This window comes from Arachis ipaensis, chromosome B02 (assembly GCF_000816755.2).
Source record: "Arachis ipaensis cultivar K30076 chromosome B02, Araip1.1, whole genome shotgun sequence".
Lineage (NCBI taxonomy): Eukaryota > Viridiplantae > Streptophyta > Magnoliopsida > Fabales > Fabaceae > Arachis > Arachis ipaensis.
Genome location: NC_029786.2, coordinates 100,836,620 through 100,854,847, shown reverse-complemented (window position 1 = coordinate 100,854,847; position 18,228 = coordinate 100,836,620). Strand labels below are relative to the sequence as shown.

Sequence of the window (18,228 nt, the reverse complement as noted above, 5' to 3'; positions counted from 1 at the left end):
TCAAAATTTATGATTTTTAGTTATTATTTAATTATTAATATTTAAAAATATAGACTAAAAATATGTTATTAGATTATCAAACTAAATAATCGATTGATGACTAAAAGTAGAGATATTCATGAGCTAAATTAGATCGAGTTTAATTAGACTTGGATTCGATTCTAAAAGGTCACTAGATCTATTTTAACCCAATTCACTAGATCTATTGTCACGGCCTTGGACACACTCTAACGCTACCGTACCAACACTCGAACTTACTCAACCTCTTGAGCTAAAACCAAGTCAGCCTAACCCTCAATACTTAGCAAGAAAGCTAAGAATACAAGAGAACACAAGAGAAAGGAAGCTTTGGTGGAAGAACACTTTATTGCCTAAGTGTTTGTTACAAATGATTCACACGTAACAAACTCTAACTCTCACCTCCTATTTATAGCCATCCACCTTCTTAATGGATGGTTAGGATTAAATCTAATCAACGGTCTAGATTAATCATCTAGATCCTTCACTACAAATATCTATCCTACCATATTTTTCTAAATATTTCTAGATTATTCCATACCACTCTTTATACTTCTATATACATCTACACTCTTCTAGAATACTCTATGACCCTCCAGAGTCTTCTAGAACCTTCTAGGGTATTTCGGGATCTTCTAGGACATTCTAGAACATTCTGAAACCATCTAAAGCATTCTCAAACACTCCAGAAAACTATACAAACACTGTTAAATTTAACCTTCTAAAATTTACCGTGACATTCTCCCCCACCAAATACGCAGACGCCCTCGTCGCGTTCTGTTCATGATAGCGCTCTAGGTGTTCTTGGAATTGCCACAGATCTTCATGAGCTTTCCAGCTAGCTTTAGTTATCGGGAGTCCTTTCCACTTGATCAAGTATTGGATACATAGTGGTACTCCTCTTCGTCGCACGATGCGATTAGCTAAGATCTCTTCGATTTCTTTGTCAAATGATCTAATCACCACAGGAGGAACACGACTCGAGTCACCTCTACTCAATTCATCTTGGTCTCCATGATATGGTTTAAGCATACTCACATGGAAGACCAGGTGGATCTTCATAGAGGGAGGGAGTTGTACTTTGTAAGCAACCTCCCCAACATGTCCAATGATCACAAATGGTGCTTCGTATTTGCGGATTAAACCCCTTATGAACTTTGCGAAAGGCTTTGAATTGTTGTGGAAGAAGTTTGATCATTACCTTCTCCCACTTGATAGCTTGCATGCCTCCTCTTCTTATCTGCCTATTTCTTCATCCTCTTGGCAGCTTTGTCGAGGTAAGAACGAGTGCCATCTGCTTGTTCTTCCCATGACTTAATCATATGATAAGCTCCAGGGCTCTTCCCTGAGTAAGAGAAAGAAAGAGAGTGAGGTGTAAGCGGCTGTTGTCCAGTCACAATCTCGAATGGGCTCTTCCCTGTAGACTCACTCCTTTGCAGATTGTATGAGAACTGAGCAATGTCTAGGAGTTTTGTCCAATCCTTCTGATTAACGCTTACAAAATGCCTCAAGTAACACTCAAGTAAGGCATTCACTCTCTCAGTCTACCCATCGATTTGAGGATGGAAGCTTGTTGAGAAATGAAGCTCCGACCCAAGGAGTTTGAACAGATCTGTCCATAGTCGTTCTTTGAAGCGTGGATCTCAATCACTAATGATGCTCTTAGGCAATCCCCAGTATTTCACCACATTCTTGAAGAATAGTCGTGCTGCTTCCTCTACAGTGCAGTCAGTAGGGGCATGTATAAAGGTAGCATACTTCGAAAATCGATCCACTACCACAAGAATAGATCCAAACCCCTCGGACTTCGGTAAGGCAGAGATGAAATCTAGAGAGACACTTTCCCATGGTCGTTCTGATGGAGGCAGAGGTTTCAACAACCCGCTTGGTGTCTTATTTTCAATTTGATCTTGTTGGCACACAAGACAAGTCTTCACATAGCTCTCCACTTCATCTCTCATTTGAGGCCAATAATAAGAAGATTCAATGAGTGCTAAGGTCCTTCGCTGATCTTGGTGACCAGTCCACTTGGTGTCGTGGCATTCCTTCCCTAATTTTATTCTTATATTTTTCCATTTAGGGACATAAAGTCTTCTCCCTTTAGTGTAGAGAAGGTCATTTTCTAACCAAAATCTTTTGGTCTTACCTTCTCTAGACAACTCCACCAACTTATTGGCTAATGGATCGTGATGCAACCCTTCCTTGATGGTATACATAATATTTCCTTCAACCATAGAAATGGCCGCTAACTCAGCCTTGCGACTCAGCGCATCTGCTACCACATTAATCTTGCCTGACTTGTATTCAAATTTGAAATCATACTCAGCCAAGAAATCTTGCCACCTAGCTTGTTTAGGGCTTAACTTCTTCTGAGTTTGGAAGTAGCTTGTAGCTATATTGTCTGTCTTGATGATGAAGTGTGAACCAAGCAAGTAGTGACGTCAAGTTCTCAGACAATGCACTACCGCGGTCATCTCCTTCTCTTGGACGGTGTATCGCCTCTCTGTATCATTCAACTTACAACTCTCAAAGGCAATCGGATGTCCTTCTTGCATCAGAACCCCTCTAATAGCATAGTCAGAAGCATCAGTATGGACTTCAAATACCTTTGAGTAGTCGGGTAGTGCTAGTACTGGTCCTTCTGTGATAGTAGCCTTCAACTCATCAAAGGTCTTTTGACACTCCTTTGACCATTCCCAAGAGTGATTCTTCTTGAGAAAATCAGTTAATGGTGCAGCCTTGGCGGAGTATCCCTTGATAAACCTCCGATAGTAATTAGCCAACCCAAGGAATGACCTCAATTTAGATACCTTATTTGGCGACTCCCACTCTTTGATAACCTTCACCTTTCCTTGATCCATACAGAGAGTTCCATCTTTAATGATGTGTCTCAAGAAGAGGTCTTTGTCCCTTGCAAAGGAACACTTTTCCTTCTTCACATATAGGTTATTCTCTCGCAAGATCTTGAACATTGTTCGTAAGTGTTCTACATGTTCCTTCAAGGTATTACTATAGACAACAATATCATCCAAGTAGACTACTACAAACTGATCAAGGTAAGGTCAAAAGATCTTGTTCATCAAGGTACAGAAGGTCGCAAGAGCATTGGTCAAGCCAAAAGGCATCACCAACCACTCATACGATCCATACCTCGTGATACACGTGGTCTTAGGCTCATAACCATCGGCAATTCTCACTTGGTGATATCCTGACCTCAAATCTAGTTTTGAGAACCACTTGGCTCTACCGAGTTGATCAAACAAATCGGCTATCAAAGGAATGAGGTATTTGTTCTTGATGGTTACCTTGTTAAGTACTCGATAGTCGATGCATAGTCTCAATGGACCATCATGCTTCTTTTGGAACAATACTGGTACACCACAAGGTGCCTTTGATGGACGGATGAACCCATCATCTAGCAAATTCTTGAGTTGCTTCTTCAACTCCTCGAGTTCTGGCAGTGCCATCCTATAAGGTGTTGAGGCAGGCGGCTTTGCTCCTGACTCCAATTCAATCTTGTGGTCCACCTTCCTCCTAGGTGGTAGTTGTTTTGGTAACTCAAGAGGCATCACATCCTTATTTTCTTCAAGGACTTCCTTGATTTTCGGAGGAATGTCTTCTCTTTCGTAAAGGAGTTCATTACTCTCATGCTTCAAATCCCCAACTTAGCATCAGATGATGCATTGTTCTTCTTCATTGATGGACTCCAACCTTTGGCAAAGCAAGAACTATAAAGAATGAATGTTAAGGATGTCAATGAGGTCATCGTGGTGGCCGAATCACTCACTGAGTATCATAGGGAAGATTCTAAACCCAAGTCTTCCTCCAAGCCTAGTTCTGCTAAATGTGGGGGAGACAAGGGAGAAGGATTTCTCAACCAAGAAGGAAGGAAAATACTCTTCAAAGAAAGAGTACGAAGAAAAGAAGAAGGCTTTTGTGCCCAAAGGAAGATGCTTCGTGTGCAAGGGACCACACCAAATGAAGAATTGTCCTAAGCTAGGGACTTTGGCATCTATCGCCGAGGAACGAGAAGCTCAAACTCAAGTAACTGAGTGTGTTGGATCTATCCAACACATAAATACTGTGAAGGGCAAAGAGGGAAGCACTACAGAAAAGAAATGCTTGATATATGTCGAAGCCTTTATCATTGAAAAACCTGTCATGGCTATGATCGACACTGGTGCTACACACAACTTCATCACGCCTAATGAAGCAAAGAGGCTTGGGTTGAAGATCAGCGAAAAGAATGGCTGGTTCAAACCCGTGAATACCAAGGGTGAACCCCTTAAGGGAGTACAAAAAGAGGTTGAGATGACTCTTGGTTCTTGGAAGGGCCTTCTGGATTTCTCAGTAGCACCCATGGACGATTTGAAAATAGTCATCGAGCACAATTTGCAAAGGAAGACAAATATAATACCTATGCCATACTACGACGTAGTATGCGTCATGGAGAAAGAGTCTCCATGCATGGTCCCTACAATCTCTAAAGTTGGTGGACCACCGATACTTTCTGCTATGCAACTCAAGAAAGGGTTCAAGAAAGGAGAGATTACATATTTGGCTCTATTACAAGATGAGTCAACATCCGAAAGAGAAGACGTTCCTCCCAAAATCAAGAAAGTCCTTGAAGAAAATAAGGATGTGATGCCTCCTGAGTTGCCAAAACAACTACCACCTAGGAGGAAGATGGACCACAAGACTGAATTGGAGTCAGGAGCAAAGCCGCCCTCCTCAACACCTTATAGGATGGCACCGCCAGAACTCGAGGAGTTGAAGAAGCAACTTAAGGATTTGCTAGATGCTGGGTTCATCCGTCCATCGAAGGCACCTTATGGCGTACCAGTCTTGTTTCAAAAGAAGTATGATGATCCATTGAGACTATGCATCGACTATCGAGCACTTAACAAGGTAACCATCAAGAATAAATACCCGATTCCTTTGATAGCCAATTTGTTTGATCAACTTGGAAGAGCCAAGTGATTCTCAAAGCTAGATTTGAGGTCAGGATATCACCAAGTGAGAATTGCAGATCGGGAATGAGCCTAAGACCACGTGTGTAACGAGGTATAGATCGTATGAGTGGTTGGTGATGCCTTTTGGTTTAACCAATGCTCCGGCGACCTTCTGTACCTTGATGAATGAGATCTTTTGACCTTACCTTGATCAGTTTGTAGTGGTCTACTTGGATGATATTGTTGTCTATATACCTTGGAGGAACATGTAGAACACTTACGAACCGTGTTCAAGATCTTGCGAGAGAATAACCTATATGTGAAGAAGGAAAAATGTTCCTTTGCAAAGAACGAAGTCCACTTCTTGGGACACATCATTAAAGATGGAACTCTCTGTATGGATCAAGGAAAGGTGAAGGCTATCAAAGAGTGGGAGTCACCAAATAAGGTATCTGAATTAAGGTCATTCCTTCGGTTGGCTAATTACTATCGGTGGTTTATCAAGGGATACTCTGCCAAGGCTGCACCATTAACTGATCTTCTCAAGTAGAATCACTCTTGGGAATGGTCAAAGGAGTGCCAAAAGGCCTTTGATGAGTTGAAGGCTACTATCACAGAAGGACCAATACTAGCACTACCCGACTACTCAAAGGTATTTGAAGTCCATACTGATGCTTCTGACTATGCTATTGGAGGGGTTTTGATGCAAGAAGGACATCTGATCACCTTTGAGAGTCGCAAGTTGAATAATACAGAGAGGCGATACACCGTCCAAGAAAATGAGATGACCGCAGTAGTGCATTGTCTGAGAACTTGGTGTCACTACTTGCTTGGTTCACACTTCATCGTCAAGACATACAATGTAGTTACAAGCTACTTCCAAACTCAGAAGAAGTTAATCCCCAAACATGATAGGTGACAAGATTTCTTAGCTGAGTTTGATTTTGAATTTGAATACAAGTCAGACAAGACTAATGTGGTAGCAGATGCGTTGAGTCACAAGGCTGAGTTAGCGGCCATTTCTATGGTTGAAGGAGATATTATGCATACCATCAAGGAAGGGTTGCATCACGATCCATTAGCCAAGAAGTTGGTAGAGTTGTCTAGAGAAGGTAAGACTAAAAGATTTTGGTTAGAAAACAACCTTCTCTACACTAAAGGGAGAAGACTATACGTCCCTAAATGGGAAAATCTAAGAAGAAAATTAGTGAGGGAATGCCACGACACTAAGTGGGCTGGTCACCAAGGTCAGCAAAGGACCTTGGCACTCATTGAATCTTCTTATTATTGGCCTCAAATGAGAGATGAAGTGGAGAGCTATGTGAAGACTTGTCTTGTGTGCCAACAAGATAAGATTGAAAACAAGATACCAAGCGGGTTGTTGGAACCTCTGCCTCCATCAGAACGACCATGGGAAAGTGTCTCTCTAGATTTCATTTCTGCCTTACCGTAGTCCGAGGGGTTTCGATCTATTCTCGTGGTAGTGGATCAATTTTCGAAGTATGCTACCTTTATACCTTCCCCTACTGACTGCACTGCAGAGGAAGCAGCACGACTATTCTTCAAGAATGTGGTGAAGTTCTTGGGATTGCCTAAGAGCATCATTAGTGATCGAGATCCACGCTTCACAGGAGGACTATGGACAGAACTGTTCAAACTCCTTGGGTCGGAGCTTCATTTCTCAACAAGCTTCCATCTTCAAACCGATGGGCAGACTGAGAGAGTGAATGCCTTACTTGAGTGTTACTTGAGGCATTTTGTAAGTGCCAATAAGAAGGATTGGACAAAACTCCTAGACATTGCCCAGTTCTCATACAATATGCAAAGGAGCGAGTCTACAGGGAAGAGCCCATTCGAAATTGTGACTGGACAACAGCCGCTTACACCTCACTCTCTTTCTTCCTCTTACTCAGGGAAGAGCCCTGGAGCTTATCATATGATTAAGTCATGGGAAGAACAAGCAGATGTCACTCGTTTTTTCCTCGACAAAGCTGCCAAGAGGAAGAAGAAATGGGCAGATAAGAAGAGGAGGCATGCAAGCTATCAAGTAGGAGACAAGGTAATGATCAAACTTTTTCCACAACAATTCAAAGCCTTTCGCAAAGTTTATAAGGGTTTAATCTGCAAATACGAAGGGCCATTTGAGATTCATTGGACGTGTTGGGGAGGTTGCTTACAAAGTACAACTCCATCCCTCTATGAAGATCCACCCGGTCTTCCATGTGGTTATGCTTAAACCATATCATGGATACCAAAACGAACCGAGTAGAAGTGACTCGAGTCGTGCTCCGCCCGTGCTGATTAGATCCTTTGATAAATAAATCGAAGAGATCTTAGCTAATCGCATCGTACGACGAAGAGGGGTACCACCAACTATCCAATACTTGATCAAGTGGAAAGGTCTCCCGATAATCGAAGCTAGCTGGGAAACTCGTGAAGATCTGTGGCAATTCCAAGAACACCTAGGGCGCTATTATGAACAGAACGCGACGAGGACGTCTGCGCATTAGGTGGGGGAGAATGTCACGGTAATTTTTAGAAGGTTAAATTTAACAGTGTTTGTATAGTTTTCTATGGTGTTTGAGAACGCTTTAGATGGTTCCAGAATGTTCTAGAATGTCCTAGAAGGTCCCGGAATATCCTAGAAGGTTCTAGAAGACTATGCAAGGTTGTAGAGTATTCTGGAAGAATGTGGATGTATATAGGAGTATGAAGAATGGTATGGAACAATCTAGAAGTATTTAGAAAAATATGGTAGGAAAGATATTTGTAAAGAAGGTTCTGTATGATTAATCTGAACCGTTGATTAGATTTAAACCTAACCATCCATTAAGGAGGTGGATGGCTATAAATAGGGGTGAGAGTTAGAGTTTGTGTATGTGTGAATTATTTGTAACAAACACTGGAGCAATAAAGTGTTCCTCCACCAAAGCTTCCTTTCTCTTGTGTTCTCTTGTATTCTTAGCTTTTATTGCTAATTATTGAGGGTTAGGCTGACTTGGTCTTAGCTCAAGAGGTTGAGTAAGTCCAAGTGCCGGCACAGTAGCGTTGGAGTGTGTCCATGGCTGTGACAATTTGGCATCAGAGCAAAGTTTGAGAGGGAGCACAAGTCGCTTGTGGGTATGGCTTCTAGTATCACCATGGAGCATGTTGAATCTCAAACGGGAAGGACTCTAACTTCTTAGAAGAGAGAGTTTCTGTGTTGGAGAATGTTCTATCCTCTATGGATAAGCGTTTCCAAAGGATAGAACATGATAAGGAGACCCTCGAGGCACACGTATTAGGAGAACTAGATGCTTTCAAAGAAAGCATGCTCCAAATCGAAGAGATGCTTGAAAATTCCTTAAAGCTATTTGAGGAAGTTCGAATTTGGTTCGAGGAGGCAAAATCTCGACCAACCATTATAAGGGAGACCACAAAGATTGATCTCCCCAAGCCAAAGGAGTTCAAGGGCGTAAGGGACGCTCGCGAGGTGGAGAACTTCCTATGGCAAATGGAGAGGTACTTCGAAGGCCAAGTGGTGGCCGAAGAAGCAATAAAGGTACGTACTGCAGTTCTCTACCTTTCTGATAATGCTACTTTGTGGTGGAGGAGAAAGTGCGTAGATATGGAAAAGGGTACTTGCAACATAGCCACATGGGAAGATTTCAAAAGGAAGTTGAAAAGACAATTCTTCCCTGAGAATGTGGTTTATGAAGCAAGGAAGAAGTTGAGGGAGTTGAAGTACAAGAGTACAATTAGCGATTACGTAAAGGAGTTCACTACTCTCACGCTTCAAATCCCCAACTTAGCATCAGAGGATGCATTGTTCTTCTTCATTGATAGACTCCAACCTTGGGCAGAGCAAGAACTACAAAGAAGGAATGTTAAGGATGTTGATGAGGCCATCGTGGTGGCCGAATCACTCACTGAGTATCATAGGGGAGACTCTAAACCCAAGTCTTCCTCTAAGCTTAGTTCTGCTAAAGGTGGGGGAGACAAGGGGAAGAGTTTCTCAACCAAGAAGGAAGGAAAATACTCTTCAAAGAAAGAGTACGATGTAAAAAAGAAGGCTTTCGTACCCAAAGGAGGATGCTTCGTGTGCAAGAGACCACACCAAATGAAGGATTGTCCCAAGCTAGGGACTTTGGCATCTATCGCCGAGGAACGAGAAGCTCAAACTCAAGTAACTGAGTGTGTTGGATCTATCCAACACATAAATGCTGTGAAGGGCAAAGAGACAAGCACTGCAGAAAAGTAAAGCTTGATGTATGTCAAAGCCTTTATCAATGAAAAACCTGTCATGGCTATGATCGACACTGGTGCTACACACAACTTCATCACGCCTGATGAAGCAAAGAGGCTTGGGTTGAAGATCACCGAAAAGAATGGCTGGTTCAAACCCGTGAATACCAAGGGTGAACCCCTTAAGGGAGTACCAAAAGGGGTTGAGATGACTCTTGGTTCTTGGAAGGGCCTTTTGGATTTCTCAGTAGAACCCATGGACGATTTTAAAATAGTTATCGGGCTCGATTTGCAAAGGAAGGCAAATATAATACCTATGCCATACTACGTGGAGAAAAGGTCTCCATGCATGGTCCCTACAGTCTCTAAAATTGGTGGACCACCGATACTTTCTGCTATGTAACTCAAGAAAGGGTCCAAGAAAGGAGAGATTATATATTTGGCTCTATTACAAGAGGAGTCAACATCCGAAAGAGAAGACGATCCTCCCAAAATCAAGGAAGTCCTTGAAGAAAATAAGGATGTGATCCCTCTTGAGTTGCCAAAACAACTACCACCTAGAAGGAAGGTGGACCACATGATTGAATTGGAGTCAAGAGCAAAGCTGACTGCCTCAACACCTTATAGGATGGCACCGCCAGAACTCGAGGAGTTGAAGAAGCAACTCAAGGATTTACTAGATGCTGGGTTCATCCGTTCATCGAAGGCACCTTATGACACACCAGTCTTATTCCAAAAGAAGCATGATGGTCCATTGAGACTATACATCAACTATCGAGCACTTAACAAGGTAACCATCAAGAACAAATACCACATTCCTTCGATAGCCGATTTGTTTGATCAACTTGATAGAGCCAAGTAGTTCTCAAAGCTAGATTTGAGGTCAGGATATCACCAAGTGAGAATTGCCGATGGTGATGAGCCTAAGACCACCTGTGTCATGAGGTATGGATCGTATGAGTGGTTGGTGATGCCTTTTGGCTTGACCAATGCTCATGCGACCTTTTGTACCTTGATGAACGAGATCTTTCGACCTTACCTTGATCAGTTTGTAGTGGTCTACTTAGATGATATTGTTGTCTATAGTAATACCTTGGAGGAACATGTAGAACACTTACGAACCGTGTTCAAGATCTTGCGAGAGAATAACCTATATGTGAAGAAGGAAAAGTGTTCCTTTGCAAGGGACGAAGTCCACTTCTTGGGACACATCATTAAAGATGAAACTCTTTGTATGGATCAAGGAAATGTGAAGGCTATCAAAGAGTAGGAGTCACCAAATAAGGTATCTGAATTGAGTTAATTCCTTGGGTTGGCTAATTACTATCGGAGGTTTATCAAGGGATACTCCGCCAAGGCTGCACCATTAACTGATCTTCTCAAGAATAATCACTCTTGGGAATGGTCAAAGGAGTGTCAAAAGGCCTTTGATGAGTTGAAGGCAGTTATCACAGAAGGACCAGTACTAGCACTACCCGACTACTCAAAGGTATTTGAAGTCCACACTGATACTTTTGACTACGCTATTGGAGGAGTTCTGATGCAAGAAGGACATCCCATCGCCTTTCAGAGTCGCAAGTTGAATGATCCAGAGAGGCGATACACCGTCCAAGAGAAGGAGATGACCACAGTAGTGCATTGTCTGAGAACTTAGCGTCACTACTTGCTTGGTTCACACTTCATCGTCAAGACAGACAATGTAGCTACAAGCTACTTACAAACTCAGAAGAAGTTAAGCCTTAAACAAGCTAGGTGGCAAGATTTCTTAGCTGAGTTTGATTTTGAATTTGAATACAAGTCAGGCAAGACTAATGTGATAGCAGATGCGCTGAGTCGCAAGGCTGAGTTGGCGGCCCTTTCTATGGTTGAAGGAGATATTATGTATACCATCAAGGAAGGATTGCATCACGATCCATTAGCCAAGAAGTTGGTGGAGTTGGCTAGAGAAGGTAAGACCAAAAGATTTTAGTTAGAAAACAACCTTCTCTACACCAAAGGGAGAAGACTATACGTCCCTAAATGGGAAAATCTAAGAAGAAAATTAGTGAGGAAATGCGACGACATTAAGTGGACTGGTCACCAAGGTCAGCGAAGGACCTTGACACTCATTGAATCTTCTTATTATTGGCCTTAAATGAGAGATGAAGTGGAGAGCTATGTGAAGACTTGTCTTGTGTGCCAACAAGATAAGATTGAAAACAAGGCACCAAGCGGATTGTTGGAACCTCTGCCTCCATCAGAGCGACCGTGGGAAAGTGTCTCTCTAGATTTCATCTCTGTCTTACCGAAGTCCGAGGGGTTTGGATCTATTCTCGTGGTAGTGGATCAATTTTCGAAGTATGCTACCTTTATACCTGCCCCTACTGACTGCACTGCAGAGGAAGCAGCACGACTATTCTTCAAGAATGTGGTGAAGTACCGGGGATTGCCTAAGAGCATCATTAGTAATCGAGATCCACGCTTCACAGGATGACTATAGACAGAGCTGTTCAAACTCCTTGGGTCGGAGCTTCATTTCTCAACAAGCTTCCATCCTCAAACCGATGGGCAAACTGAGAGAGTGAATGCCTTACTTGAGTGTTACTTGAGGTATTTTGTAAGCGCTAATCAGAAGGATTGGACAAAACTCCTAGACATTGCCCAGTTCTCATACAATCTGCAAAGGAGCGAGTCTACAGGGAAGAGCCCATTCGAGATTGTGACTGGACAACAACCGCTTACACTTCACTCTCTTTCTTCCTCTTACTCAGGGAAGAGCCCTGGAGAATTAAGTCATGGGAAGAACAAGCAGATGTCACTCGTTCTTACCTCGACAAAGCTACCAAGAGGATGAAGAAATGGGCAGATAAGAAGAGGAGGCATGCAAGCTATCAAGTGGGAGACAAGGTAATGATCAAACTTCTTCCACAATAATTCAAAGTCTTTCGCAAAGTTCATAAGGGTTTAATCCGCAAATGCGAAGGGCCATTTGAGATCATTGGACGTGTTGGGAAGGTTGCTTACAAAGTACAACTCCCTCCCTCTATGAAGATCCACCCGGTCTTCCATGTGAGTATGCTTAAACCATATTATGAAGACCAAGACGAACCGAGTAGAGGTAACTCTAGTCGTGCTCCACCTGTGGTGATTAGATCCTTTGATAAAGAAATCGAAGAGATCTTAGCTAATCGCATCGTACGATGAAGAGGGGTACCACCAAGTATCCAATACTTGATCAAGTGGAAATGGCTCCCGATAACCGAAGTTAGCTGGGAAACTCATGAAGATCTGTGGCAATTCCAAGAACACCTAGGGCTCTATAATGAACAAAATGCTACGAGGATATCTTTGATAGCCTTCACCTTTCCTTGCAAAGGAACACTTTTCCTTCTTCACATGTAGGTTATTCTCTCGCAAGATCTTGAACACGGTTCGTAAGTGTTCTACATGTTCCTCCAAGGTATTACTATAGACAACAATATCATCCAAGTAGACCACTACAAACTGATCAAGGTAAGGTCGAAAGATCTCGTTCATCAAGGTACAGAAGGTCGTAGGAGCATTGGTCAAGCCAAAAGGCATCACCAACCACTCATACGATCCATACCTCATGACACAGGTGGTCTTAGGCTCATCACCATCGGCAATTCTCACTTGGTGATATCTTGACCTCAAATCTAGCTTTGAGAACCACTTGGTTCTACCAAGTTGATCAAACAAATCGGCTATCAAAGGAATGGGGTATTTGTTCTTGATGGTTACCTTGTTAAGTGCTCGATAGTCGATGCATAGTCTCAATGAACCATCATGCTTCTTTTGGAACAAGACTGGTGCGCCATAAGGTGCCTTCGATGGACGGATGAACCCAGCATCTAGCAAATCCTTGAGTTGCTTCTTCAACTCCTCGAGTTCTGGCGGTGCCATCCTATAAGGTGTTGAGGCGGGCGGATTTTCTTCTGACTCCAATTCAATCTTGTGGTCCACCTTCCTCCTAGGTGGTAGTTATTTTGGCAACTCGGGAGGCATCACATCCTTATTTTCTTCAAGGACTTCCTTGATTTTGGGAGAAACGTCTTCTCTTTTGGATGTTGACTCCTCTTGTAATAGAGCCAAATATGTAATCTCTCCTTTCTTGAACCCTTTCTTGAGTTGCATACCAGAAAGTATCGGTGGTCCGCCAACTTTAGAGACTGTAGGGACCATGCATGGAGACCCTTTCTCCATGACGCATACTATGTCGTAGTATGGCATAGGTATTAAATTTTCCTTCCTTTGCAAATCAAGCCCGATGACTATTTTAAAATCGTCCATGGGTGCTACTGAGAAATCCACAAGGCCCTTCCAAGAACCAAGAGTCATTTCAACCGCTTTTGCTACTCCCTTAAGGGGTTCACCCTTGGTATTCACGAGTTTGAACCAGCCATTCTTTCCGGTGATCTTCAACCCAAGCCTCTTTACTTCATCAGGCGTGATGAAGTTGTGTGTAGCACCAGTGTCGAACATAGCCATGATAGGTTTTTCATTGATAAAGGCTTTGACATACATCAAGCTTTTCTTTTCTGCAGTGCTTGCCTCTTTGCCCTTCACAACATTTATGTGTTGGATAGATCCAACATACTCAGTTACTTGAGTTTGAGCTTCTCGTTCCTCGGCGATAGATGCCAAAGTCCCTAGCTTTGGAGAATCCTTCATTTGGTGTGGTCCCTTGCACACGAAGCCTCCTTCTTTGGGCACGAAAGCCTTCTTCTTTTCATCGTACTCTTTCTTTGAAGAGTATTTTCCTTCCTTCTTGGTTGAGAATCTCTTCCCCTTGTCTCCCCCACCTTTAGCAGAACTAGGCTTAGAGGAAGACTTGGGTTTAAAGTCTCCCCTATGATACTCAGTGAGTGATTCTGCCACTACGATGGCCTCATCGACATCCTTAACATTCCTTTTTTGTAGTTCTTGTTTTGCCCAAGGTTGGAGTCTATCAATGAAGAATAATGCATCCTCTGATGCTAAGTTGGGGATTTGAAGCGTGAGAGTAGTGAACTCCTTTATGTAGTCGCTAATCGTACTCTTGTGCTTCAACTCCCTCAACTTCTTCCTTGCTTCATAAACCACATTCTCATGGAAGAATTGTCTTTTCAACTCACTTTTGAAATCTTCCCATGTGGCTATGTTGCAAGTACCCTTTTCCATATCTACGCACTTTCTCCTCCACCACAAAGTAGCATTATCAGAAAGGTAGAGAGCTGCAGTGCGTACCTTTATTGCTTCTTCGACCACCCCTTGGCCTTCGAAGTACTCTCCATTTGCCATAGGAAGTTCTCCACCTCGCGAGCGTCCCTTACGCCCTTGAACTCCTTTGGCTTAGGGAGATCAATCTTTATCGTCTCCCTTATAATGGTTGGTCGAGATTTTGCCTCCTCGAACCAAATTCGAACTTCCTCAAATAGGTTTAAGGAATTTTCAAGCTTTTCTTCGATTTGGAGCATGCTTTCTTTGAAAGCATCTAGTTCTCCTAACACGTGAGCCTCGGGGGTCTCCTTATCTTGTTCTATCCTTTGGAAACGCTTATCCATAGAGGATAGAACATTCTCCAACACAGAAACTCTCTCTTCTAAGAAGTTAGAGTCCTTACCTCTAGGCTCACTTGAAGAACGAACCTTCTTGCCTCCCCATTGAGAAGGAATAGCATTCCTTCCCCTTTGAGACTCAACGTGCTCCATGGTGATACTAGAAGTCATACCCATAAGCGACTTGTACTCCCTCTCGAACCTTGCTCTGATGCCAAATTGTCTAGCTTGGGACAATCCTTCATTTGGTGTGGTCCCTTGCACACGAAGCATCCTCCTTTGGGCACAAAAGCCTTCTTCTTTTGGTCGTACCACCAAATATCCAATACTTGATCAAGTGGAAAGAGCTCCTGATAACCGAAGCTAGCTGGAAAACTCGTGAAGATCTGTGACAATTCCAAGAACACCTAGAGCGCTATCATGAACAGAACGCGACGAGGGCGTCTGCGCATTAGGTGGAGGAGAATGTCACGGTAAATTTTATAAAGTTAAATTTAATAGTGTTTGTATAGTTTTCTATGGTGTTTGAGAACGCTCTAGATGGTTCCGAAATGTACTAGAATGTCCTAGAAGGTCCTGGAATACCCTAGAAGGTTCTAGAAGACTATGCAAGGTTCTAGAGTATTCTAGAAGAGTGTGGATGTATATAGGAGTATGAAGAATGGTATGGAACAATCTAGAAGTATTTAGAAAAATATGATAGGATAGATATTTGTAGTGAAGGATCTAGATGATTAATCTAGACCGTTAATTAGATTTAATCCTAACCATCAATTAAGGAGGTGGATGGCTATAAATAGGAGGTGAGAGTTAGTGTGAGATGTGTGAATCATTTGTAACAAACACTTGAGTAATAAAGTGTTCTTCCACCAAAACTTCCCTTCTCTTGTGTTCTCTTGTATTCTTAGCTTTCTTGATAAGTATTGAAGGTTAGGCTGACTTGATTTTAGCTCAAGAGGTTGAGTAAGTTCGAGTGCCAGCACGATAGCGTTAGAGTGTGTCCAAGGCCGTGACAATATGGAAGGAAACTAGATACTATCCTTTTTTTTTTTTGGAAAATACTCACATTATGACATTTTCATGGCTTAGCATTCGATGGTTCCAGAACGTTTGGATCATTAAATTATCCCATAACAAAACATGTTTTTTAAGTTTTTTTAATAATTGCTAAATAGTCTTTTTTTAAATTTAATTACAAATTAACCCCATATATTTTATTTAATTATAAAAACTATTTTTTATTTTATAAATTATTATTTTATTATTCATCTATCATGTTTATTAACAATAAAAAACAAAAACAATAACGAATTAGATATTCCATTGATCGTAATAAACCTTTTGGTCATTCCAATCAATTAAAAGTTTATATTTGATCCGTGACGTTCGTGATGAACCATAAAATCGTGTTTCCTTGAAAATCAATCGATTGAATTATCAAAACAATCAATTGAATTATAACTCAATCGATTGGATTACAATTTATCACAAAACAATCGATTAAAAATTGCAAGGCAGCATGGTTTTCGCATAAATCAATCGATTGGTCATATTACCCAATCGATTGAACGATGAATTAAATGTGAATTTTTTATAATTCAATCGATTGTTTATACTTTTCCAATCAATTGAATGCTTTATAACAACCTGAGGTCTCACAATTAAATCGATTGCTTTTGTTACGTGAATTTGGCAAATCCATATTGTTTTGGTGAATTCAATCGATTGAATCGTGAGACCTCTGGTTATTTTGAAGCATTAAATCGATTGAAAAGTATAAACAATCGATTGAATTATAAAAAATCCACATTTAATTCATCGTTCAATTGATTGGTAATATGACCAATCGATTGATTTATGCGAAAACCATGCTGGCCTTGCAATTTTCAATCGATTGGTTTTTAAGGAAACACGATTTTATGGTTCATCACGAACGTCACGGATCAAATATAAACTTTTAATCGATTGGAATGACCAAAATGTTTATTACTATCAATAGAAGATCTAATTCGTTATTGTTTTTATTTTTTTTATTTTTATTTTTTTTTACCAGAGATAGGAGACTCGAATCCGCAACCTCTTAATTGAGTATGTGGAGACTATGTCATTTGAGTTATAACTCATTGGCTTATTGTTTTTATTTTTTATTGTTAATAAACATGATAGATGAATAATAAAATAATAATTTATAAAATAAAAAATAGTTTTTATAATTAAATAAAATATATGAAGTTAATTTGTAAATAAAATTAAAAAAAAAGACTATTTAGCCGTTATTAAAAAAACTTAAAAAACATGTTTTATTATGGACCATTTAATAGTCCAAACCTCCTGAGACCATCAAATTCGATGTCCATTTTTATATATATTGTAAACTTTTAGATGATTGATCAAACATATTTAATTAAACATATCAATTCACCTTATAGTCCACAATGCTATCTTCACGCAAATGTGTCATGAAAGTATTCACCTTTCTTTTTTGGTCATGGGATTTGCCCTACAATCAGATCCGACCCAGAACCCGCCCCACCCAACTATCGTATCATGGCAATCGTGCAACTAGACAACTAGATTCCTCTGATCTCCTTCCGATTTGCCACCTGATGCTTCACGCTCTGCCCAGGTTTCCGCCATCAATACCCGATTCCTCTGATCTCCTGAAATCTGGACTTGTTCTGGCACAAGACCTATCATGGACGGCCGCTGCTATCTCCGCGAAAAGATCGGCACTCGGGCAGCGCACACACCTGACACTACCTCGGACAGTGACGCGCCGTCGCTCACTCCGGCGAGCCCAGCCCCTCCTGGCATCGAATCGGTCCCTTTCTCCTCTTCTCTGGATGGCGGCGTCGAGGCTGATTCAGAAAGCGCTCTCAACCGACGAGATCCGCTCTTTGACACGTCATTAATCTGTTCTTTACTCGTTGCTGCTTGCTTTCTTCGCTCCACTACTAATGACTCCATGAACGCTGCTCATGTTCAGCGCTTCATTTCTATTTCTTGCCCAATGAACTTGCCCTTGTTGGAGTACATTCCCTTCTCCTTCGGTTGAGTGCTGCCATTTACTTCCTTGCTTCAACATCGCTGCTGGGGATTCACTCCCGGATTGGCTCTATTCTGTTCTCTTGATAGGTTGAAACCGAAACCTGTACATTCATGCTTATTTGGCGAACCCTAAACCTGTTCTCTTCCAAAGGTAAACAATCATATTCCCTTCCCTAAGTTGTTATATTCTGCTGTCCAGTTAGCTGCACTAGTTATAGCTCCCATAGGACTGACCTCCTGTCTTTGAAACATAAATTGGTTTCTGATCTTCCATATTGCCCACCATGTAAAACTGATGCTGCTTATTAGTTCCCTCTGCAAATAACCTCCTTCCTTCCTAATCCTTTTCATAGTTTCTAGGAACCAACTGCCAAACGAGGTGACTATCTTATGAGTAATGTATTTTTTTTTAAAAAAAAAAAAACACTTCTTTGAGGGACACCGTTGGT

At 41.5% G+C, this 18,228-nt stretch overlaps 1 protein-coding gene across 1 annotated transcript in view; it reads left to right on the top strand.

Annotated features, from left to right (window-relative positions):
• LOC107627842 (disease resistance protein TAO1-like) overlaps nucleotides 17,188–18,228 on the top strand; it is a 6,210-nt gene continuing 5,169 nt past the window's right edge. Inside the window, exon 1 of the mRNA XM_021117070.1 lies at nucleotides 17,188–17,930. The gene's annotated coding sequence lies outside the window, so the exon portion shown is untranslated. The remainder of the gene's footprint in view (nucleotides 17,931–18,228) is intronic.